Source organism: Camelus ferus, chromosome 5, assembly GCF_009834535.1.
Source record: "Camelus ferus isolate YT-003-E chromosome 5, BCGSAC_Cfer_1.0, whole genome shotgun sequence".
In the NCBI taxonomy this organism is placed as follows: Eukaryota; Metazoa; Chordata; class Mammalia; order Artiodactyla; family Camelidae; genus Camelus; species Camelus ferus.
The window spans coordinates 46,260,168-46,286,836 of NC_045700.1; the positions used below are offsets into that span (position 1 = coordinate 46,260,168).

Genomic DNA, 26,669 nt, shown 5'->3' on the forward strand with positions numbered 1-26,669 from the left:
AGTTCCATTTTAGTATTTCTATTGGCTTTTTAATTTCTTTGAATCAGTTTTTAGTGGTTGCTCTGGGGATTACCATATATATTTTTAATTTTTCACATTCTACTTAGAGTTAATATTGTAGTACTTCATGTCAAGCATTGGAACGTTGCAACGGGGTTAGTTCCATTTACTGCCCTCTCCATCCTTTGTGCTGTTGTTACGTATTTATGTTACAAAACCTACAATAATGCTATAATTTTAATTTAAATAATTGTATGTGTTTTAAGGGGTTTCAAAGAAGTGTATGTGTGTTTTATATATTTACTCACGTATTTACCACTTTCATTAATCTTCATTCCTTTCTGTAGATCCAAATTACCATCTTATGTCGTTTACCTTTACTCTGGAGAACATTCTTCAGCATTTCAAGTAGTGAGATTTGCCGGTGATCAGCTTTTGTTTTTCTGAAGATACCCTCATTTAGCCTTTGTTGTCTAAGAATACTTTTGCCAGATATGAAATTCTAGCTTGGCAGTTGTTTTTCCTGTTTGCAGTTTAAAAGTTTCATTCTGTTATCTTCTAGCCTCCATTACTTTAGATGAAAAGTTAGTATAATTTTATCCTCTTCATGCCATTTCCCCTGATTGCTTTCAAGATTTTCCCTTTATCTTTGAATCTTAGCAGTTTGAATATGATATGCCCTGGCATGGGTTTTTATTTTGTTTTGTTTTTTGTTTATCCTGTTTGGGGATTGCAAGGATTTTTGAATTTGCAAGCTTATGACTTTTTGTAAAAACAAATTTTGGCAAACTTGGATTATTTCTTCAATTTTTTTTTGCCCTTTTGCTCCTCTCCTATTTTTTCTGGGATTTCAATTAAATACACATTAGATTTATGCTATTATATTCTACACTGGACCCTCAGTTTTTTTTTTTAATTGAAGTACAGTTGATTTACACTGTTGTGTTAGTTTCTGGTGTATAGCAGAATATGTGTATATACAGACACACACGTACATATATATTCTTTTTCATATTCTTTTCCATTATGATTTATTACAGGATATTGAATATAGTTCCCTGTGCTATACAGTAAGACATTATTTATCTATTTTATATGTAGCAGTTTATATCTGCTAATCTTAAACTCATATTTTTAAAATTGAAGGATAGTTGATTTACAATGTTGTATTAATTTCTGGTGTACAGCATAGTGACACACACACACACACACACATATATATATATATTCCCTTTCATTATAGGCCATTACAAGGTATTGAATATAGTTCCCTGTGCTATACAGTAGAACCTTGTTGTTTATTTTATATATAGTAGTTAGCATCTGCAAATCCCAAACTCCCAATTTATCCCTCCCCAATCCCTTTCTCTCCTGGTAACTGTAAGTTTGTTTTCTATGTCTGTGAGTCTGTTTCTGTTTTGTAAATAAGTTCATTTGTATCATATTGTATATTCCACATATAAGTGACATCATATGGTACTTGTCTTTCTCTGTCTGACTTACTTCACTTAGTATGATAATCTCCGGATCCATTCATGTTGCTGCAAATGGCATTATTTCGTTCTTTTTATGACTGAGTAGTATGCCATTGTATGTACATATCTTCTTTATCGGGTCATCTGTTGATGGACATTTAGGTTTTTCCGTGTCTTGGCTACTGTAAATAGTGCTGCTATGAATATTGGCCTGCGTGTATCTTTTTGAATTAGTTTTGTCTGGATACATGCCCAGGAGTGGGATTGCTGGATATATGGTAACTCTATTTTTAGTTTTTTAAGGAACCTCCATACTGTTCTCCGTAGTGGCTGCACCAATTTACATTCCCACCAGCAGTGTAGGAGTAGACCCTCAGGTTTTGTTCATTTTTAAAGTTTTTTTTCCTCTCTTCAGATTAGATAATTTATTTTGTTCTGTATTCAAGTTCACTGATACTTTTATTATTTTCTTCCAATCTGTTGTTAGGTCTAGCCAGTGAATTTTTTTTCAGCTATTGTATTTTTTAATTATAGAATTTCCAGTTGGTTCTTTTTATAGTTTCCTCTTCTCTGCTGAGATTTTTAACTATCCTTTAGCATAGTTAGAATAACTGCTTTAAAATCTTTGTCTGCTAATTCCAGTATCTGCATCATACCAGAGTTGGTCTCTATGGATTACCATGTCTTTTGAGATAGGTTACATTTTCCTATTTCTCTACATTCTAGTAGTTTTGGAATGTACCTTGGACATTGGAAGTGAAATGTTACAGAGGTTCTGAATTTGTTCATATACCTGTAAATAGTATTAATTTTCTGTTTTAGCAGGCAATTAGCTTGATAGATCTCAAATTCCAAATTCCAAATATGTCTTCCCTATGACAGACAGCAGCAGACTGTTTAGTTCTTTTTACCTTAGCTGGGCTGCTTGAAGTCTGCTCCAACATGTATTGGAATCAGCCAGAGATTTAATCTGATCTTTACGTACTGAATTTGGAGCTTCCCCTCTATGGCTCTCTTCTCTCTGGATTTCCCCCCTCATTTTTCAGCTACTATCTTCTCTGAACTCCAATGAGTAAGATAGCAAGTTTCTACTTGAGATATAGCCACTCTGCAGAACTGACCAGTTGCTCCTGCCCTTAGCTGAAAAGCTGCAAAACATGGATAATCCATGGAGAGCCATTTTCCCAAGTGTCAACCCCCTTTAGTTTCTGCCTATTCTCGGTCACTCTGCAATGCCCTCAGATAGATGTTGTTATCCTTGTTTTTTTATATTTTATCTGGAGTTTATAATTATTATCTCTTAGAAGGAGTTACTTTCATGAAGCAGAACTCCTCTCATCCCACTTTACAGATGAGTTTAAAACACACTCCCGCTCCAGTAAGTTTAAGTCCTCTACCTAAGGTCACACAGCTGGTAAGTGGGAGACTTCCATCCAATCATAGGATTGCAACACAGTAGTTTGGTTCTAGAGTCAGATTTCTTCCAAGGGGAGGTTTGAATGGTATGAATTATGAGGACAATGGCAAGAAGCATAGGACATGTTCTGGGCCTTGTGGGGCCTTGTGATGTCAATGCCTTACGCCCTGGACTTGTCTCAAGATTTTGTTACTCAGTGGATGCTTCATGTATCTCTGGGTTTCTACATTATTCTATGTATGAGCTTATATACAAGTTGCATGAAAGGATTATGTGGCTAACTGCAAAGTAGACCTTTAAGTTATGAAAAAATCTCATGTTTTCAGGGTTCTATGGTGTTGGGCTCCTTGGCCATCTTACTTAGAAACTGGGGAATTTTATCATATGGTTCTTTTTGTGATTAAAATAAAGAGAATTTTTGAAGGAGAGTAATATCAACAGTAATATAATGAAAGTATAGGAAGTATTTATTGAAGAAACTCACAACCACGATCTTGGGATAGTTGACTTTAAAAAAATGTAAGACTAGTTTAGCTGATGTGACCCATAGGCCTTAGAAGCATAACAACACCAAATGAACAATACTTGTTTTGGAGTTTCTGCCCCTTCTTAATTGTTTCCCTTTTTCTCCTCTAGCCTAAGTCAGTTTCAGTTAACATTCATCAAGTGTTTAATTTCATCTTATTCTTCTTACCCCTTGATTTTAGCTTCACTTTGCTTTTTGAGTCTGACTTGCTTCATACTGATTTTGTCATAGTTTGTAAGCTGATTTGTAAAGTAGGGCAATCTTCTTCATGTATATTACTTTCAAACTAAAGGCAAAGGCCTATGTATTTGCTCTTGGAATTCTCTCCGCATCCCACGCCAGTGCTCAGATACCGTGCTCCAGCTGACTGGCCAATAAAGAGCAGGGGTTCAATACTTGATTGATGGATGGTTCTGACTCCCAGCCAGTCAGTTCTGGGAAGGTGGGCTTATCTTCTGAGTGAAACAGAACTGAGTCCTTAAAGGCCGTGATAAAGATTTTGGCTTTCATCCGAAGAATAACGGGAAGCTATGCAGAGTTTTAAGCAACCAAGTGACAAGCCCAGATTTAAATTTTTAAAATAATTACTCTGAATGTTTGCGGAACAGTTCTGTATAAACAAGTTCTGGAGTGCAGAAATTCTTATATGAATTTAAACATTTAACTCAGGGATGCAACCCAGAAGAACTGATAGCCTGGATGTTCTTCCAGCAGCCCTCCTGAGTATTATTTCTCCTGACTGTAATTCTGAAAAAAAAAGTTGAGAAGCAGAAAGTTTTTTAGGGATCGGGGCAGGGGGTGTGTATGCAAGGGCCTGGAATGTGAGTATTTTGCATCTCTGATAGCAGACATTGTTCTAGTAATGAAAAACTGAGGCAATGCAAATATCAAGGAATTTAAGAGTTTAACATTATAAATCTAAAACTGGCAAGTCCATATTTTATGTCTATATGGAAATGGATGTGTCATAACTTGTTAATTTTTAAAAGGAAAATTTAAAATGCAGTATACATGTTTAAAAGTATTAAAACAATCACATTTTAACAAAAATACACAAAAACAGAGATGAAACTTGTTATACTTTATTATCCACCAAATGCTGTTGCTTAACAGAGTTAAAAAGTTTTGTTGTTTAAAATGTGGAAAATAATCTTAATATTATTTCAGTAATCATTGGGAAATCTAAGTTAAAAGCACTGAGACGCTGCTAAGACAGCAATGGTTTCAGGAGATTAAAAACTTTCATATGAAAATGTAGAATTATGTTTCCTCTTCCCAAACATTTGTTGAGACTGAGAAAATTTTAAATATGTCTTAAAGAAAGTAACTGACATCGGCTGAATTAAATACAGCCTTTTGCTCCTGCTCCGTCTACTGTTTGTTGATCAAAGGTTACAAGGTTAATAATGGTTTGTTGGATTTCTTCAGATTTTTATAGGATTTTATGCTTCTTGTGTGCAACTTGCTAAATCATAGCACTCATATTCTGCATTAAAATAAACACTGAAGCGTGTGTGTGTGAAATAAATATCGATGGGAAAAGGAAGTGATTTCTCAGGGAAAAAAGAAGTCACTGAAATGTGTACTGTACCCTGGGCAGTAAGTGGAGAATTAATTTACTTTGTGTTTGTAAATATTGTCAATTCTATATTCTGAGCTGAAAAACTGGCAAATGACGGCTCTCTCTAGTATTTCCTGAGGCCATCTGTACCGTTTTAGAGAATAAATCATAAATAGACCTTTGAACTAAGACAGTCAGTCTCCCTGGACCTATCCTTTTGCAACTGACTTTCAGTCTCAATGGGATATTGAAGAGGAGGCTGGATAGAATAAACAGTGGAATCCTTGTCCGGGAATGACTGCCTGGCAATTGTTTCATGGAAAACCAGAAGGGGTGGGGGACAACAGCCCTGCTCTGCTCACTGGCTCTTTAATTTAGATTACCAATGATAAAGCCGGGGCTACGGCTAAAGAAAGGTAGGATGCAGACGCAGGAACATTAGTGCTAATATGCTGCAGAAAGACACGATAAATCAGCCCAGCTCTCATACATCACTGAGGGAGAAGCTGATTGCAACTTGACCATGTGTCTGAGTAGTCCCATCAGCGCGAAGAGCAGAACGTGGATTAAAAAAAACTAGAATGTACCTTTAGGGGCTACTGCCGAGCTGGACCTGGGAGAAGTGTCTGGTGTAAGTTTCAGCTTGTTTTATCCACGTATTTACCAGTGTTTTCCCACGCAGGGAGCTTGTTTCTCTTTCTGTGTTTTCGTGGAAGCCTCAAGCATGTTTATTTACAGTCCTGGACTTCATTTTGTATAAATGTAATACCAACCTAATAAAGTTCTTAACAGAGGACAGTTTAGCCCAGGGTTTATCCAGGAGAGAAATGAGAAAAAGTGATGTTATCATTACTGCCTATAGGAAGCCTGTGGGTGAGTTCTGGTTTTTTGGGTTTTGTTTTGCGGGGAGGTGAGGGTTAGAGGGATACATTTTAAACTAAAAACTCAGTTCTCTAGCCATTTATTAAACAGACGTGTTGGTAACCCAGCATTTCACTCCTCCCCTGGTCTTTTGTTTTGAAAAACTGTGTTTTAATATGTAAGCCAGACTGCTCGAAACACATTATATTTTTATGACTGGGATGTTTGTATTGTTTCATATCTGTTATTAGACAAAATAATCATAAAGGGTGTTTTCTATGGACCTTTTTATATTCCAAAATTAAGTACAGATGGTAATTTCCAGCAGTTTTAAAAATTTGTCAATTATTTAATTTAGCATCACTTAAGCATCTGCACAGGGAGAAAGCTGAGATGGTACAGAAACTGAATAAGCATTGATTGCTCGTCTGAATTGCATCTTTAAAGTTTTTGCCTCAGATCTCTGATTTCACAGTTTATTTTTACCAAATTAGATTATCATATTTCATTATCAAGCCTGTGAATGGGTGGAACTCGCTCAGCTATCCTACATTTCCCGTTAGAACAGCGCGTAAAGTGCCTGCTGATTGTTACTCCGAGGGAAATTCTCATGCCGGCTTCACCGAGAAGATTGCTTAAATAATGCATGGGCAAGGGCGAGGCAAGATGGAATTTACGGCCCAGACACTGAGTTCAGGCTTTTGTTCAGAGGAGAGACTACGTAAGTGTGCGCGTACAACACATACTGAGGCTTCAGGGGAAGGGCATAACTGAATGAAATTAGTGGCCACATGGTGCTGTCCACGTTATTTCCAAACAAGCCTTAAAACAGTCCATTGAGCCTCTAGTGTGGTTCGAGTGAGGGAGGAAGGGGAAACTCAAAGTGTCAATTGCAAACAGAATCCCCTGACTGAAAATTCCATGGGACAGACACAGGAAGTGGATGTTTTACAGGCAGCAGGGTGGCCCTGGAGAGAGACGGGGGATGTTTGACTGACGAGAAGCGGCATGGCAGTCTTGTTAGTAAAGAATAAACCTTGACCAAACTGCAGCTTTCTATGTGCTGTGTCTTCCATCTTGTCCTAATTAGAGGAATATGTCTGCTGAATCCTAATCTCTTTAATTGTTGATAGAGCAGGCATGCGATTTGCTATAAATACACATGAGCATTCATTTCTGAAATAATGGCTGTTGCCAAATATATTAAACCAACAGGAGTGCTGGACTAGGGAAGGCTGTGCTGAATAGTTGAGTTTGGGAGGTAATGGACCAGTTGAGAATCATTGCACAGCTGGGCCAGCAGCTGCACCCAGTGCTCTGTCAAGTTTGGCCTCTAATTTCCTTGAACTTGTCCTTGTTTGCCAAAATGATGAACGTAGCAAGAACGTGTTTCAAAGGAGCCCGCTGCAAGTGAAAAAGACCTTTTCCAAAGAGTCCTTGTCGAGGTATGCGGCCAACAGCAGCAGTGGTCAAATGAGGTATTGATTAGGCAAGGGGAAGTTTGAATAATCATAAAGATGAGAGCCAAAGACAAAGTTGTGGAATGAGGTAAGCTGGCAGGAGACCAGAGGACATTAAAAGGCTGTATTGGATCATTGCTGTCCTAACTAAAGGACATATGGAAAAATCCCATAATACTATCCAGCAATAATTATCTTGTAGTTAGGGAAGAATAAATAGGCCTGGGGTTGGAAGGCAGCCCAGTGATCTCCATGTCTTTTTTTCCTGACAGTGTATTGTTCTGATATTCTCTGGGTCTGGGTCAGGAGGAAGCGTCAAAGAGAGAGTTTTATATTAAGAAGCATCCTGTGACTAAGAGACGCAATTAGTGGCAAGCCAGAAGGAGAGAGCTGCCAGGACTCTCTGGCCATTCCCTGGTCCTGGCTTGAGCAAGTATTTCTTCAGCACGTACTAGGTATCCAGCACGTGCTAGATGTATACTCTAACCAACTCGATTATAAACTCTTTGAGAGCAGATACTTGGATTTATACTTCTCTTGTATAAATCCCACCTCTTGGAAACCATTGGCCTTGATACATACGGTGGTAATTGCAAATGTGTCTAATTTCTTGACTTCAAAGAAATTAAATACCAATTCTTTGTTATGCAAATGTTTTATTTTGCTGTGACAACACAGGCAACTCTTCCGTCTTCAGATTGGTGAGAGTTAGTGACTGGAACACTTACCAGTGAGGTGATTTGGGACAAGATACTGAATCTTCGGGAGAGCCAGCTTCCTCATTTGAGAAATGAGGAAAGTAACTCTTATGCAGAATCTGGAGAATGAAGAGATGTGCCTCAGTGCAGAGGAGGTGCTTTCCTGCCCCCACAGGAAATTATACGCAGGATAATTTGCCATATGGACTGAGTGTGTGGTGAGGCACCGGGGGTGGGTATGGGGAGAGAGTGGAGCGGGCAGGACAGCTGGCTAGGACAGGGTATCAGAACCTTCGATGAGAATATGACCTGAGACAGGATGGTGCCAGTGGGAGCTCGGAGAGTAGGATGAATCTGAAATAACTTTTAAAGGGAAAATTGACAGAATGTGGAGCTGATTATACTAAAGTAAGGTAAAGAAGAAGGAGGATTATAAAGAAGAATAGTCATGGTGCCAAGGGAAAAGATTATGGGTTTGTGATAATGGCAAGGTATGTTTTGTGTGTGTGTGTGTGTGTGTGTGTGTGTGTGTGTGTGTGTGTGTTCTCCAAAACTTGAAGCTAAAACAGTACAGTCCTTCAGAGACTTACAAACTAAGAAAACATAAGAAGAGAGAAGAGAAAATTGGAGTGCCTAGTTAACTTATGTAAAGGGAAAGAAAAAAATCAATAATAAACCAATAATACAGGACCATTGCTGACAATAGAGTGAGAATTCAAAGGAATTGCTTAAAATGGCAAATCTATGTTTGGAGTTTTTCCCAGACAAGACCCACAATCACCAAATAATAAGGCTCTTCTGCAATCTTGGAACTTATTTAAGTTTTCCTGAGTTAAAAAAAAATGCCACTGAGGGGATGCAAATAGTGTCAGGGTTGGGAAGAAAAAGAGTGTGAGGAATGGAAATTCTCAAAATAGCTTGGTTTTCAAGAGGAGATGGGAGCCAAAGGATGGCTGGTTGACCTTTCAGAACTTAACCATTCATTATGACCTGTCAGAAAGTTTGGCAACTGTTTTTCCTTAAATAACTATTGTGATTTTTCAGGAAGTTCAAGCAAGGAATCAAAACTATTTCAAAGCCCCAACTGGCAAATAGGTTGTGGTCCAAAAGCTCATTTGCAAATCCTTTATTAGAACAGTGTTGTAAACATCTTTGGGCTACTTTTCAAAAGTCTACCTAACTCATCCTACAGTAGAAATCATCTACGTTTGCAATGAAACATTAATAGCAAAAAGATTTTTGTGTTAATAATTAAAATACAAGCAATACCATAAGAATGGAAAATGTTTTGGATGCTAGTGCTTGGAGAAATGTAGGTTAATTACAAGATGGTATTGGCTGTGGCTATTTTTAAGCCTGTGTCCATTTTCACTGACTGTTAGAGACTCTGAATTCTTTTACTTTGAAATGTAAGCTTTTCCTGGCCCTTGTTTCAAGCATATCATGAATTTCACCTTTAACAATATTTACTACGACCGGGGTTGTTTTCACAAATTGAAAAAGGAAAGAGGATGATAGAAAAAGGGGGAGAGGAAGAAAGATTCTTATGGTAGCTGGGGAAAAAGTTCAAAATGAGAGGAGGGAGAGGAGGTTTAAAGAATGAACGGTGGGGGAGGGTATAGCTCAGTGGTAGAGCACATGCTTAGCATACACGGAGCTCCTGGGTTCAATCCCCAGTATCTCCGTTAAAAATGAATAAATAAACCTAATTATCTCCCCCCCCCCCAAAAAAAAAGAGAGAGAGAGAATAAATGAGAAAGATATCACATGAAGGAAAATTAAGGGAGTTTCGAACTTTGAAAAGAGGAATACAGCCGGCCACCCTAGCCCAGCACTCCTGTTGGTCTAATATGTTTGGCAACAGATACAGAGAGCCGACTGTACCACGCCATTTTATATAAGGGATTTAAGCATTCTCAGACTTGGGTGTTTTGGTGTCTGTTGGGGGTTGAGGGTGTCCTGGAACCAATTCCCCACGGATACTAAGGGATGACTGTATATAAGAATGTGCATGTTGCTCTTGAGATGTAAGAAATGATGGAAAATATTGGGCTTAATAGCTTCCTGGATCATCCACTTTAAGACTCAGAGGTGCCTTAAGACTCAGAGAAGTGAGTCGGTGATACTGTTCATGTGATTGGTGGACCTGAAAAATCTCCTAGGAATCTTTGGTCCCCTTGTGTTTCCCCCTTTAAGCTTCCTCTTGTCTCCACTTCACTCCCTATTCGGTGTGGATACCGAGGCCTCTTACTTCAGCCACCTTCTGACCAGTATTTTCAGTTCTCCTGTTCGTCCAGTCAATAAAGATGTATTGAGTGATTCCTATTGGTCAGGCATGGTAGTACTGGGTACTTAGAAATGGATCTGCCAAGTATTATATACTTAGAATCTTGACACCTACCAGTCAGACTCCCAACCCTTGATCCAGTTATGTGCTTTCTCCTGCTTCCAACCAGATGGCTAAGCACTGCCGGAGAAAATCGTACCGCTGTCTAGATGGATGCTGTGATAAATTTTTGACCTCCTGTCTCAACTGAACCCCTCAGTATAACTCAGCGATTCTTACGTTTTCCTAACACGTTCCTGCCATTCTCTCCAGTGCTCATTTGAAAACTTTTCTACTTTCTCCCCATCTTTGACCAAACTCAAATGACCATCTCATTTTCAGCAGACAGCCTCACCTCTTACTGTGCAAGATTTCAATTTCCTGCCACCAAATCTATTACCTGCCTAACCTGAGTAAAGCCAGTTGCCTTGAGGACAGTTCAACGTGGTGAAAGTCAAAATAGACCCAGAAAGGCTTGCAAGATGATGGAGGTCTTTACTGAAAGATTCTTGAGGAGTTAACCAAGACCAAGAGGGGAACTAATCTCAGAACACATAGCCAGGTTGTCTAGCAATTGTTTTTATACTTCTTTCTCCCCAAAGTCTGGCTCCTCGTGGCAGCTGTCAGTTTATCCTCTTCCTCCGTCCACCTCCCCTGCTCCTGCATGGATTCCCCTCGTCTTCTTACTCTTGTCTCTTCTCGCATCCCTTCAGAGGTAGAGCAACTTGTCTGTCTTGGTATCGGCTGTTTTCCCCCTCCCTCTCACCTCAGTCGGCATGAGTCATGGAGAATTGAGCAAACGAATTGTCCTTCTTCTGAGTGAGAGGAGGAAGGCATTGCAAATACAGGTGATCTAATGTCTATTATATTAATTTAAACTGTCCATTTGAATTCATCCATCCTACCTTCCCTCAGGTAAAAGAGAGAGGTTTTCCTCTCCGGATTCCTCCACTTACGTACAATTGCCTCTGTTTTCTGTATCTTTGACTTTTCACTTCTAGTGGATCTTTCTCATCAGAGTGTACAGGGTGGCTCCAGGCATCCCCGTCTTCAAAAATCAAAATAAGACAAAGCCTTCATCTTCCCCACATACTCTTTTATTGATTCTCAACTTTTTCTCCCCCTTTATAGCCAAACTTCTTAAAAGGATTGTCTGCATTTGTTAGGTCCATTTCTTCCCTTTCCAAACACTCCTCAGCCCACTGAGGAATGTTCTGCCCCAACCATTTCACGGACACCTGTCTAGCGAAGGCCTTCCACTGCCAACTTGTTCTGAATGTGAAGGAGAGTTTCAGTTGTTCATCTTTCTGCGGCACTTGACATGGTACATTATCCTCTTCCTGAAATACAGCTTTTCTCTCCTACCTCTTGACCTCTGTGGACTTATCTTTATGTGTTATTAAAATGTAGGAGATATTCAGCGTCACTGTTCTTTTCTGACTTTGGGAGGAGTAGGGAGGGGTTTCCATCCATTCTTGAGCCTTCTGTTAGTATTTGCATGCTGTTGATGTCTATGCTTGGGTCACACTAGCCTGCAGCTCAGGAAGCAAGATAGAGATTTCTGCTTGCCTCCTAGCTCGACTGAGATTTGACCCCAGAATGGAGCAGTTGGGAGTGGGCCTCTTTCTCTGACTCACACCAGTAATTTGCTGAATTGCTCTTCTCTCCCAAAACACCTCCTTCAAACATGCCCCACGACTGCCATCAGTTCTGTTGTATTGATCTCCTTTGGGGCTGAAACACTAACTCTGAAATCATACACTTTTCCTTACTCTATTGTTTATAGTATAAACCTCACAAAATTTGTCCTTCTAATTAAACCGAAGTTTTGGAACTCAAAAGCCTTTTCTGTCCTAAAAGTGGTTAGTAAAATAAGAAATGCTTTGACTTTCTGGCTTTGGGTTAAGAAAAAAAAAATCTATTTAGACGTTCAGTGGGCTTTTTTGTTTCCCTTCATTCTTTTGTGTCCTTGGGGTAACAGTGAATGATTCTCAGCAAAGTAGGGAAGGAAGGGGGCAGAATGTCAGAAGGGCAATGGGATACAAGCTCTTTAATATTTTAACCTATGCTGGAAAATAAAAGATAAATGAATTGGTTTTACTTGTGGCCTGAGGAATCATCCAAGAGAAAAGACTCTTGAACCTAAGCACAGAGGTCCAGGAAAATACCCCTTTGCTTTATCTAAACAGCTTCCTCATCATGTAAATGTACCTGTATCACTGTAAAACCAGAAATGATTAGAAGATTCTAATTTTTTGGCACTTCATGAGTAAAATGGGTTTGTGACTGAGGATATGGCTATGTGTTGGGTCTTTATAATACATTGTGATGAAAGGGAGGACTGAATCTATTGGCCTTGTCCAGTTTCGTCTTGATTAAATAAGCACAACTAAGGTCCATCCCGGCCAATCTATAAAGGTAAAGAGGGGAACATTTAAGAAATTGTGTTGAACCTTTGAGCTCTAACTACATTTTGGAAAGGTTTTGTGTGACAGGGACAAAGTCTAGTGATTTGGGTCAGAAAACTTTTTACCTTGTTTATTTAACATGGTTAAGGCCATTTTGGTTGAAGAAGCTAGAGTGTGTTTGAACTGCATGAGAAAAAGAAAGTGGAATATGTTTCATCAATTCAAATCATGTCACACCTAAGTTAATCCAAATTTTAGCTGTTAATCAATAACAGAGAAACTGGAGGGGGTGTGACATGCTTCAGCTGTTGGGCTTTTATCCTCCAGGCATGCAATTGCGCTGTGAACAGATTGGAATCGAGTGAACAGGTTATTGGCCCACCTAACAAAATGGGCATCCCAGTTATCAATCTCTGGAATAATAAAAGCATGAATTAAATGTTTTTTGATCAATATTAGTCACACAGCTCGTATCCTTAATGATAATACTCAACTGAAAGAAAGACCTTTGCTTCAAGGTTCATTTGCAATCCACAGAAAACTCTTAAGTTTCTTTTGACATCCCAGTGCTTCTGGAAAATATGAGTCCTGTATTTCATTTTGTGTAATTAGAGCAGACTGCATACTAACATGCTCTTACGTAACACAAACTGTCTCTACTTTTTTCATGCTAATAAGAAAACAAAGCAGGGCAGGCGGAGGGGAAGGAACTTTTGGAGTGGCAGGGGGCGGAGAGCCATGTGTATCATTGTCTCCTGTTGATTGTGCTCCTGCTGTCTTTAAAGGTGTGCTTCTTGCACAGAGAGTCAAACCTTGGAGACAACTATTAGTTTGAAGCTGACCGTCCCTGTAAATTCAAAGGACAAAATTTATAGTTCCAGTTTCATCTTGACTAAGTGGCGTTCTGCAGTTTTCCTGTTTTAAAAGGAGAACTTAGGAAGGGCTTTGAACTCTTAAAAAAAAAAAAAACAATCTAAATCCTAAAATTCAGTGATGGAACAAATAGAAGTATCTATTAAGCTGCATTGGGAGCACAGCGAAAGGAACGGTCTGGTGACATGGTCTTCCCAGAACACTGGTGTCCAGGCAGACTCGTCAGCAGCCTCTGCGGTGGAGTGGCAGGTCGAGCTGCAAAGACAGGCAACTCATCCCACTGCTTTTTATTTCTAGCAAAATTTAGCAAAGTTGCAAAATGAGTCCTGTGGTCTTCAGACCACCCTGTGGAGGGTAGCTCTTCCAGAGACCTGAACTATGCTATAATCATCCACATGTGTCATTTTGCCTTTAGACCTAGCTGTGATCCTCCACAGGGGTTTCTGATGATTGTTCAGAAGTTGGAGGGTAGCTGGCTGGAGAAGCATTTTGCCAAATCCATACAGCAGCTGAGAGCAGGTCCTAAGTTTGAATGAGAGAGAGACTACATTATCTTGCCCCTAGTCAGCCGCAGTTTGTAGCATAAAACGAAGATCCTTATTTTATTTTGTCATTTTTGACGCATAACAAACACAGCATTCCCCAGCTAATGGTATTAGCCAGCTAAATTCTTTCAGGTGTGAGGAGAGGTTATTGAATCTTTGTTCTTTGAGATGCTCAGTCTTGGAGCAACCGGCCTCAGGTACCCCCGTGTCCCTTTAAGTTATTCGTTGGCTTGTTTCCATTTGTTCGTTGGCTCCTACTGTGTGCCAGGCATTATTTTCAGCACAGTCCTTAGAGCAGTGAGCCCGGCAGATTGATAGTGGTGGTAAAGTGTACATCCATTGTAACCTATCTGAAAAAGAATATGAAAAGAAATATATGTATGTTCATGTATGACTGAAGCATTGTGCTGTACACCAGAAGTTGATTCAACATTGTAAATTGACTATACTACAATAAAAAAAATAAAGCCTCTTCAAAAGGCACATTTATTAACATAAGAGCTCAATATTGTCCCTTTATACTGCCCACAGCTTTTGTGAACAAGGAAGGTCTTCTTTGTCTGAGTTACGTACCATCGAGGGAACAGGAGGTTAGGGGCCCTTTGTTTATAAAATTGCAGAAATGCTTTTTCAATTTGAAGCTGCCCAGGGGCGTTAATGTGGTGCGACCTGGGTCTCATCTTTGTTTCTCCTTCTTAGACATGAACAATACTTAGAAGAGCAGAAAGTAGAGCAGCCTTCGCAGAGAAGAACATTTCTCCAGAGAGTTTTTCTACAAGCTGAGGTATCCACTGGCCCAACAGAGTATCATGACTCCTAAGTTTTTGTGTCTTTAGAAAGTCTTGACTTCCTGCTGCAGCGCTTGCCAACAGATGACTAGTAACCCAAGGAAAAGCACCTAATCGAGGGCCTGGCATCTTGGAGGTGCTTAATAAGTGTTTGCCGTTCAGAAACTGAAGCCAACCAGAATCTTAATCAGAAGCCAAAGGTTAAGTTGAAAAACAAAACTGGCTTTCCTCCCCTCTACGTGAATCTCTAGAACGATTCATTTCCTTTTTGGTAAAGTATGAATGCTGATATTTACCTCGTGATGTTTTCAGAGGCCAACATAAGATAACACAGGAAAGTTCTTCATGAACAATTAAGTTCTATTTACATAGAAAATTTATCATGAAAGAAAGCCAGCCTGAGGCCTTGATCAATTCTTACGTATTGTGTTCTTGTTGAAGAGCCGTGAGTTAAAAAAAATACTACTAGGTACTATTTTGAATGCCTCAAAATGAAAATACTAGAAGTCTTTTTCTTAAAAGTTCTTCTCTTGTGGGTAATTTTATACTTGTCTGTTTTGAAGAAAATAGTAGAAAGCAAAAGAAGTCCAAAATCTTGAATAGAGTTAATGTTAGATTTTATGTGTTGAAAATCACAGAAAATTGGTTTCTGATATTTAGATACCTTCACCCATGTTGCTGTGGGTGGAATATGGGACTAGGGAGTGATTCAAAACAATTTGCCTCAATCTTCAGGTTGTCAGCTCCATCTCTAATATTTGGCCCCTCACTGCATTTTGGTGATTTTTAGTAAGTTAAATCATACAGAAATGGCTGATGTGCCACCACTTCTGACCTCCAAACGTGGTAATTTCGTATGTTCAGCCTAATATAATTTTATTTCTGTTACTGAACGGGCATTCACTTGTTTATCCGCTCAGTCTGTCGGAGACATCTGGAGGGCAGGGATGGTATCTGACACCTAAATTGAAGTCTGGAAGTCTGAGCTCAGACAATGGAAAGTATGACATGTACAAGTACAGTGCCTTCCATGTGGACGCCATCACTGACACCCTTCATGGAGACAGTGCAGTGGATGTCATAGATACTTAGTAGTGGGGGACCCTAAAGGTGAACTCTTCACTCCTGGGGACTGTTCAGCTCAAACTCAGAGCCATCCTGGCAACGCTGGTACCCTGAGTGTGCTGCATCACCCCCGAGTCACTGCCTCATTCCTCAGCCACGTCCTTCTCTCTGCCGCACTTCCCTCTGCTGTTCTCACCACTGTGCAGCTACTGATGCTTTTGCCTGCAGCTAATGCAGTGAGAGGGACTTGAGGCACCCTGCCTAAATACCTATTTAGGGTATCCTATTTAAAAATGCCAGCTTCTCCAGCCTTTTTAATGGTATCTCATAGCATGGTAACCCGTCATAGGAATACATGTCACATCATGACCCTGTACACTATACTGTATTATGTATCATATAACTGTGTCTACAAATAGCTATATTTATATCTTACACGTACATTGTTAGGCCGAGTCCCAGTTGTGAGAAGCTGTTCATCATGTCTTTTTTGAAACGAAGGTCCAATTAAACTTGTGGAGATGTTTATGCCTCATGGAAAAGGGAAAAAATGCCAGCTCAGTCTTTAAGCTTTTTATCCCTCTTAAGCAGCTGTGTGGTCTGTATCGGTTTATGTCAGAATTTGTTTTCTTGTTCCTGTTTTTGAGAGGCCACAGCCTTGCAAATGAGCCCCAAGATGGGGCTGCGGCTTCAGTAACGAAGGTCTGAAACCCATATAATTAATTCTAGGTGGTAGTGGCTCATTTCAGTTGCTGTGGAATGTTTTAGAATAATACCATGACTATCACCAGCAATCTGCTGCTCTATGCACGGATATAGCCGAGTTAGGTTATTTCTCTTTATGCCTGTTTCTTATTCCTAAAATGACTTTATGGTTTCATCCTATCTGTAAGTTGAGATTTAAGTTTATCAAAAATCCTGTGGAAAGCCATCTAATGGTAGGCTAAGGATTATGCTAGCAGAATCAGCAGCTTGGGAATATTGAGGTTTTGATCACAACTTTTAGAATGCTTTGAAAAGAGTTATAGCACCTTTAACTCAATTTTAAAATTGGATATAGACCTTGCATATTTATTATTTGAATTAAGAAAAAGTCTATTAGTATTCAGAAAAAGATGCACCACTTGCTGCCTTAAGATTCAGGTAACCTGCTTACAGGTTGCTTTTCTGGTGGCCACTGCTTTCACTTCACAGAGAGTCACATATATTTTCCAGGGGAAAAGAAGAGACAGTTACTTCTCCCTGCAGGGCTCCATCACAACCAGACGAGGCTGTGTCATATCTGAAACCCAGCTAATCAGGCAGGAACGAGAGGCATGAGTAAGACTTTCTTCCTCGGGTGACTTCAGAATGGATTCAGAATGTTCCTCAAAAAGGAAACTTGGGAATTCGCCTACCTTCCACGTCCCCTGATTTTTGAGGTGTAGAGGCTGTCAGCAGTGTTTTGATGGGTATCGGCATGCTGTCTGCCAGTGAGTGAGCTGACTCAAGGGAAATGTGGCAATCATAGGAAATTTCTTTTCAAGAACTCGGAGAAATGCCTCACGGAGTCCAGGGTTATGTGGAGTAGAGTGGAGGGCAGGGCACAAAATCTCGGAGACTTAGCTTCTGACCTGTTTTATACCCTTGAGTTCGTCATTTAACCCGTGTCTGCCTCATGTATCCATTGTAAAATGGCGATAAGGCCCTCATTTCAAAGATCTCACAAAAAGAGACATTGTACATTTTGACGAAAAGGAGGAGACTGATTGCTTTTGGCACTGAAGGCAGTTCTAAAGGGGAGTTGCAACCGTATTTTGAGATGACAGCATTATTGAAATAAGCAAATCACCATTCAAGGTAAATACATATCAAAACCAGGATAAATCCTTTGGATCCATTCATTGAGAAGCTTCTGTATTCCAGACACTTTGCAGTTTACTCTTACATGGTTGTTTAATCCTTCCATTAGTGCTGACTGCCAGTTGCTTATTGTCCTATTTGTGATTTTATGAATGAAGAAACTGAGGTTTGGAGAAGTTAATCAACTTGTTCTGAGTCACACAGCTGGAAAGTAGCAGAGCCCAGTTTCAAGTCCTCTGATGCTGGGTCCAGCATTCTTCTTGTGGTATCACCTGTCTTTGATGTGGTATTAAAAGATAATAGAACTTCTCTATCTGAAACAATCCCCATTTTCGAGAAAACTAAATAACTGAAATACCTGTATTTGGTTTCAAAATTGTATCTGTTTCCAAAATTGTTTCATTCTCTACTGGAGTCAACTCTTTATCTTTGACGTGTAGATTACCATATTGCTTCAACCTTATTGCTTCTGTCAAAAGTATTTGTTAATTGTTGATGGTTGTTACTGGTACTTTTAGCATCTACTAATGAAACTCTTCAAGGACTCAAGTGTACAATGCTGTTATTCTTTTTAAAGTATATGACTGACTGACTTCCGGTGAGTAATCTGAGCAGCATTGTTATGCCTATTTTTATAATTCACAGCTTTTAGGTTGAGGAATTTTTCAAGCGAACTGGATGGCCTGCCAAGCTCTGATTGCATATACTTATGACATATTATTTGATACTTCATGGGGGTTCTGTTGAAATCATAGTGTCCTACACGAGCATGGAGCAGTGACTGTCTCACCATATATACCTTCCATTTGCCGTCAGTTAGATAGCATGTATTTGAAATCTTGTCTGAGAGCATGAAAAGCTAAGGAAATCCTTGCTTGTCCTTCCAGCTTTCACAAGCAGCAGTGGTGTTGCAAAACCCATCTCAGCCAGTCTCTCTTTGTCTATCAACACTTCTGGAACACATTTATTGAATGCTCATTACTTGGGTGCATTAGTCAAATACAATTGATTGTTACAATACATCTCCAGCTCAGGTGAGGTAATTGGGCTCTTTAATTGAAGATGCTAGAGGACAGAGTGTAAATCATTGAATACGAAGTCCAATAATTTTTTTCACAGTGAATACAGTGTGTCTATGGTTGCATCCTCAGTACAGCCAGACAAAAGAGAGATGGCTGATAGTCAAGACTAGGCATTCAGAGGTTCCTAAGAACCCTTTCCAAGATTCATCCTATTTCTCGTCTTGAAATAGTCTTGTGTTTTCTACTAAAACCTTGATTCAGAAGGATATTACTATGCATGTGCATACATGTACATTTAAGATTACAATTAAAATATAAGAGAATTTACTAGAGAATACTTTGGAAGCCAAGACATCTCAACTGTCATCCATTTGTTACAACCTTGGTGTAGTCTTGAGGCTGTACTTTGTAGAAACTATCAGAGCAGCTCTCAGTCTTTCTTTCCTCCTTGGCCCTTCAGCTGCTACCTGCTCTTTCCTAATCCAACAATAACATGTAATCATTCAGTACAAACTAAAGATATGTTCAAATGCAATGCTTTAGGTAAAGATTGCCTTCTTGTTGCCACTGAGTTCAAAGAAAGAGTTTCAAGTTCAGCCCTAGACCTGGACGACCACCTGCTCCCTGCTCCAGCCAAGCCTTGCTCTTCCAAGCTTCTTTGTTCGCTTGCTGGGCTATAGCACCAATCAGACACGATTCCTCCCAGGAACCCCCCACCCCCGGACTGACCTCTCAGATAAAAGACCTCTCCCTTTTGCCCTTGCTGCCTGCATGCACCCTGGGAAATGCCCAGCCCAGGTGCTGGTCTGAAGCCTTGTCTTCATTCCTGCTTTTAAGCCCCAGGGAGCATTAGCTAGGAGGGATCTGACTGCCTTGAGAGAGCAGTGTATCTTCTCACTGTTGAAAAGACGGTGCTGTGTGATTCCAAACATACTAAAAGTCTGCAATAAGAATAGATCCTTGTTATTTTTTGTTCTCTTGCTCTAAGATGATTCCTAAGAATAGAGGCAAATAGACTCGAAGAAACTTTGTCTGTGACCCCTCTGTGACTCAGCCAGCGTTACTAATTTGCTGTGGGAGTCAGGCTTTGAATCTGTTAGAACAAATTGCTGAAGTTACACGCTTTGCATTCGAATGTGCACTTGTGATAAGTTAAATCTGCACCCACCTCATGTGAAAAACAAAGGCTAAAGTCAGAGAGGTGGCAACACAGAGATAGGGAAGTGACATGGTGGCGATTTCCCGCCATTATTTTTGTCTGGATCCTTTTCGCCCAACCTTTGTGTTTATCGACAAGGTTTCCTCCCCCAGTCAATTTCTCTTCCCTTGTTCCACTCACCCACGAAGTGATGATGAATGGTTGCTGACGGACCCATTCACATCAACTTATTAGAATAAGACCTGTCACCTTGCCTCAGGACGTTCTCACATCCACATGAGGTTGTATCCAGGAGGATTCTGTGTGCGCGGACTGCGGGAGACCTAGTTCTAGTCTGTTCATTTCTAGGAAGGACTAAAATTACAGCTGGGGCACATGGCGACTTTCCAGATTGTAGTATGATTTTTCCTGAGACTGACATTCAAGTTTGCATCACATAGATGAGAAGTCTTACAGTTACATTCCCCTCTAAAATAAAGAGATCAAGGATCTTACCACTCAATGAGGAAAGGCAACTAGCCAGAAGAATGGGCTGAACAATATATACAGGCAGTTCACAAAAGAAGAAATAAAAATAGCCAATAAATACATAAATATCACTAGTAGTCAGAAAAACATAAAACAACAATTAGATATGCTTTCTTTACCCATCAGATTAGCAAACAATGGAAATAATGGACAAATATGTAGTGATGAGGAGGCTGTGGGGAAACAGGTATTCTCATACTCGGTTGGCAGAGGGGTAAATATAAATCAAAATTTGCTCCTGACTTGGCAGTATCTATAAAAATTTAACATACGTGCACCATTTGGGACAACCATTTCCAGGTCTAGTTATTTAGCCTCCAAAAATACTCACACATAGTGGATACCCAGCCATAAAAAAGAATGAAATTTTGCCATTTGTAGCAACATGGATGGGCTAGGAGGATATTATGCTGAGTGAAATAAGTCAGAAGAAGACAAATACTGTGTGTTTTCACTTACATGTAGAATCTGAAAAATAAAAGAGACAAAGGAATATAACAAAACAGAAACAGACTCACAGATACAGAGAACAAACCAGTGGTTACTAGTGAGGAGAGGGTTGGGGCGAGGTAAGGGTAGGGGATTAAGAGGTCCAAAGTATTGGGTATAAAATAAGTTACAAGGGTGTGCTGCACAGCACAGGGAATATCGCAATATTTTACAATAACTTTACATGGAGTATAATCTATAAAAATATCAAATCACTAAGTTGTAAATGTGAAACTAAAACAATATTGTAAGTCAAATATTCTTCAGTAGGAGAAAAAAATTTTTTTAATACTTGGGCATGTTCACAAAGATACATGTTTAAGAGTTTTCTCTTCAGTGTTACTTGTAACAGCACATCATTAGGGAAACCCTAACTGTCCATCAGTAGAGGAGGGGTTAAGTAAATTAAAATCCATCCATAACTTCAAATGCTGTGGAGCTGTTTCAGAAGCTAAAGGAGATCTGTAGGCAATGATGTGGGAGGAGCTCCAGGCCATATTGTTAATTCAAAACCAGGAGCTACAGGACAATGCATATTGATGTGACTCTGTTTATTTTCAAAAATGGATCTAAAGCCATAGATCTGTACAGACACTTAGATATGTAAGTACATGAAGTTCTGGAATAAGATACACTAAACTGTAACAGCAGAACTGGCAGAGGGGTTGGGAGGAGGAGGTAAAGTGGGACTGTTACTTTTTACTCTACTCTTCTGATTGTTTGATTTTTTTTTATAATGAGAATGTAGTATTTGTGCAATTCATCAAACATATATAAAAATAGGAAAGTTGCAACTAAGTTTTCTGGGAAAAGCACACTGAATTGCTTCCCAAAGAGACTATTCAGGAAACCAAAGGTGGGTGTAATGGAAGTTTTTCCTTTTTTATTTTGGTAGTGGTTGGTCTATTTTTATAATGAAGCAGGAGAGAGGGTTTTTTCCATGTATTTTTCAGGAAACATACCTGCACAGCCTGCAGATGAAGTGGGTATTATACGCAACTGGTCAAAGCAGCTGCTTACTGGTAGATTGAAGAGGGTGGGTGAATCTCATTCCCCTTTGCCAACCAGAATCTAGAGACTCCATCAGTAAAGATGAGTAAGCATAAGGGTTACTCGTGTCATACTGTCCACATCCTTCCCTGCTGCCCCCAGAGATTTGGTGGACTTAGGGCTCAGGAAGCTTAGGGAGGCTCAGGGGTCAGGGCTATTGTTAGTTTCATTAGCGCTCACACTCTATAAACAGCGCCGCTCTGGGCTGCTGCCCACCAGGCATAACATTGCATCTTCCTTGGCACCAGAGTTTCCTTCTGTAAGTGCACGTGGTACAGTAATTCGTTGTTTATATGTCAGCCTCCCTCCACCCCCTGTTAGTTTCAGCGCAGGGGTTGTGTTTTGCTCATCCCTGTATCTCCAGCACCCACTACAGTGCCTGACACGCAGTTGATGCTCAAGAAATTATTGTAGAATGAATAATGTCAAGTCTGAGTCCCAAATGACTGATTTATAAATGAACTTTTAAAAAGTGAGGTTTGCCTGCAGTTGGATAGAAGAGACCCAAAAGCACAACAGTTAAAAACTGGTACATCTTAGCCATATGGCCCATTGCTTTGCCAAAGCAAACACTGGCTTTGGAGAGAACGTCTATGTTGAAATTCTGGTACCTCCATTAACTAGCTAGTGACTAGGGAAAGTTCCTTAACTACACTGTGCCTCAATTTTCTTGTCTATAAAAGTCGAGATACCAAAATTATCTACCTTGTGGTCTGGTTGTTAGGATTCAATGAGATAATTAATGCAGAACTTTAACAGCAGGGTTACACAGACAAATTCATTTGTTGTTCATTCTTAGCAATTGTTTTTGTCCAGAATCTTTAAGGCATGAGTCATTCTGGTTGGTCAGCTTTTCCGAATGCTCCTCTGAACACTAAAGTGTTTATTTATTATTTAACTGATTTTGAAATGTTAAATTTTAAATTTAACTGATTTTAAAAATGGATTTTATTTCCTGAAACAATATGATGAGCATCTTTATTTCTAACTCAGGAACATTACCCTCAGCTGGCATTAGTGTCCTGCGGGTAACACAGAGATGCCGGCCGAGCTTAGAGGTACGCACAGATGTCATGCCTCTCAGCTGCTCTGCTTTTTGAGTTCTGTCTGAGCTTCCTAAACAGTCAACTGTCAGTTGTTACTGCTCTCAATGGCCTGCTTTTAGTGCCTTCTCTCACCTTTATTATTTTCTTCTCTAATATGTTATGCTCTTGGGAATCAGACAGGCCGAGCATGTTTTAATTGTGTATAAATAAGAGTGACTTCTGGAATGGAAGAAAATATTTGCAAAGGATGAGACTGATAAGGGCTTAATTTCCAGAATATATAAACAGCTCATGCAATTTAATAATAAAAAAAGCCAAACAACCCAATCCAAAAATGGGCAGAAGACCTAAATGAGCAATTCTCCAATGAAGACATACAGGTGGCCAATAGGTACATGAAAAAATGCTCAATATCGCTAATTATCGGAGAAATGCAAATCAAAACTACAATGCGGTATCACCTCACACCAGTCAGTATGGCCATCATTCAAAAGTCCACAAACAATAAATGCTAGAGAGGGTGCAGAGAAAAGGGAACCCTCCTACGCTGCTGGTGGGAATGTAGTTTGGTGCAGCTATTATGGAAAATAGTACTGGAGATTCCTCAAAAAACTAAACATAGACTTACCATATGATCCAGCAGTCCCATTCCTTTAATTTGAAAAGATAACATGCACCCCAGTGTTCATAGCAGCACTATTTACAATAGCCAGAACATGGAAACAATCTAGATGTCCATCGACAGATGACCTGATAAAGAAGCTATGGTATATTTATACAATGGAATACTACTCAGCCATAAAAAATATAAAATAATGCCATTTGCAGCAACATAGTTGGACCTAGAGATTTTCATTCTAAGTGAAGTAAGCCAGAAAGAGAAAGAAAAATACCATATGATATCACTCATATGTGGAATCTTAAAAAAAAAATGAACTTATTTATAAAACAAAAACAGACTCACAGATACAGAAAACAAACTTATGGTTGCTGGAGGGGAAGAGGGTGGGAAGGGATAAATTGGGAATTTAAGATTTGCAGATACTACTGTATATAAAATAGATAAGCAAGGCCCTACTGTATAGCACAGGGAACTATATTCAATGTCTTGCAGTAACCTATAAGGAAAAAGAATATGAAGACGAATATATATATATGTATATGTGTGACTGAACTATTATGCTGTATACCAGAAATTGACACAACGTTGTAACTGAATATACTTCAAAAAAAAGAGTGATTTGATGAGTCTCTTACTGAGCTCTCTAATGACTAAATTGAGTGATTTTTGCAACCTCCATATTGAGTTATCCTCTATTTGACATCAATTGTCCATATATTTAAGACAGTTGAAGTCCTTACCAGACACGAAAAAGTTTTACTCCATTTTCTATTCTACAATTTTAGCTGGAATTTAACATAACGCCCTTGAACTGGGCTGGAGCTTTTAGCACTGCCTCCAAACAGAAGGAAGCAGCCTGGGTTCAAGTCCTGGATCAGCTACTTCATTTCTTTTTTTCTGATAAGGAACGTAAGACTGGCTCTCAATTGTCAGTCAATTGTTTAAATGAGATAGTATATATAAATATAAGTGAAAGTGCTTTGTTATGATAAAGTACTGAAATTTTATTATTAATATTAGTATTATTCTAACACAGTTGCAGGTTTTGTTTTGCTTTTTTTAAATTGTACTTCCGTGGATCTGGTTTTAGAAAGAATGCTGTGCATACCTCATCAGGGAAATTCATCAGTGGCCTTTAAATGAAGTACCTTCATTTAAAATAGTTTATAAAACCTTGTGTAGCTGCTGTCTGATGGATGATGGAGAAAGGTGCGGGCATAGGTAATGAAAAATGCCACCCTGTGGTGTTCAGTAAGCTGAAAAGTCGGGGAGAAATCCCTTTTCCTGGTAGATTTTGCTGACAAGCCCTTTTGAAAATACAGATGGGAAAGAGTTAAAATACATTTGTAGTGTAGTTCATGGGTTTTCATAAGGGACTGTTGATAATTAAGTAGCTAGTATTTTTCCTCTAAATGTATATTAAATTTCTTAAATTTATTTCTGCCCTGGTGTGCACAGTGTGACATGTGTAGAGAATATTTATCTAAGGTTCTTTTTCCTCAACTTTGAATTTGTTTTCGCTGACACTTTTTTCTCTCTCTCACATTCACCTCCTAATCTCTTAAGTCTCTGTGGACATCTACCTGAAATGAATTCCTCTTTGCAGTCCTGTGTCCTCTGGGGCCAGCTAAACCTGTGGACGCCCTGAGTATGGACCCAGTTATGCATTCATTATATAGTTAGTGGGCCCCACTTAGGACCTGTTTAACTCTGCTGTTTAATGGTGTGCAGGAACTTCAGAGAGATGTCTAAGCCTAAAATTCATGTATCTGAAAGACAAGGAGGTTTTAAGCACAAAGAAGTTCAAAGTGCACTGTGAGAAGCCGCTGGAGGAGGAGGAGGGAGGATTCCACATGATATGAGGGAAGAATATGGACTCTAGAATCTCAAGGTGTGTGTTTCTGTCTTGATCCTGTGCTTTTGAACTGTGCAGGTCCCTTCATCTCTGAGACTCAGGTTCTTCAAATAAGGGTATCTGTTCTATCTATCCTGTAAGGTTGAGTAAAGTGTAGATGAGGTAACACGTGGAAGTGCTTTACTGATTGTGAGATACTAGCAAACATTATCATCACCGTTACCATCATCATCACCGTCACCGTCAGTCATAACTGTTGTTAGGAAGGAGCGTGCTAGATCCAAGAATTCCAAAGTGCTGCCCGCCTGGAAGTGTCAGGCTGTTCTCCTGCTCTCAGTTGCTCTGTCAGGTTGTTGCACTTACTCATGTTCTGTCATTGCATTTTGAATTTAACTTCTGATTAGAAGGATGGGGTTCAGGGCAGGGTATCAGATGACCCAGCACGTGGTGAGACTAGAATGAAGCCAGTTTTAAAGCAAAGTGTTTAATATGTGTATATATTGTGTTTATTATGTATAAAAAAGAAGCTACCCCAACCTTGAGAATATACCGTCTCTGCCAAGAGGCCAAAAACATTCACATCAGAGATGGATGAAGACTTTGAAAGGAAAGATCAGCTCAATGGTTGGTCAAATCTATTATAGAAGAAAACTAGGGTCTGCCGAGTGAATACCTGGTGGAGTTTTACCCAGAAGATGTTTGAGCTCTCTTGGAAGATATTTTCAGGGGAGATGGGTTTGATTGGATGCCTACTCTAGTTAGCAGTGTCTGAATCAACTAAGTGTGGTTCTCAGGACGGTAGAGAACCCAACCCAAATCTAACTTCAGGTCGTGTGAAATGAGATGCAAAATACGGTGTGGAAGAAAGCAAGAGTATCAAGTCCTTCTGCAACGTGTATTCACGTTAGTGAACAAGAACAAACCCTGTGTGAGTCACTTTGAGAAGAGAGGGGGAAACATACATACATAGTCAGCAACATAATTGGACTCACGGAGCTGCGGCAGCAGCTGGGGTACCAGACCAATTTTTGTCCTCATCGATTAGGCTTCTAG

At 39.6% G+C, this 26,669-nt stretch overlaps 1 protein-coding gene across 10 annotated transcripts in view; it reads left to right on the forward strand.

The window, feature by feature from the left end:
- The window catches only part of RAPGEF4 (Rap guanine nucleotide exchange factor 4), a 273,639-nt gene that overhangs the window by 94,259 nt on the left and 152,711 nt on the right, over positions 1-26,669 (forward strand). Inside the window, exon 1 of one of the 10 annotated variants that reach the window (XM_006189315.3) lies at positions 5,172-5,610. The exons of 8 other annotated variants lie outside the window; for them this stretch is intronic. The gene's annotated coding sequence lies outside the window, so the exon portion shown is untranslated. Of the gene's footprint in view, positions 1-5,171; positions 5,611-14,885; positions 14,935-26,669 lie in introns of those variants that run through there. One more of the 10 variants, XM_032479698.1, reaches the window with a different exon arrangement.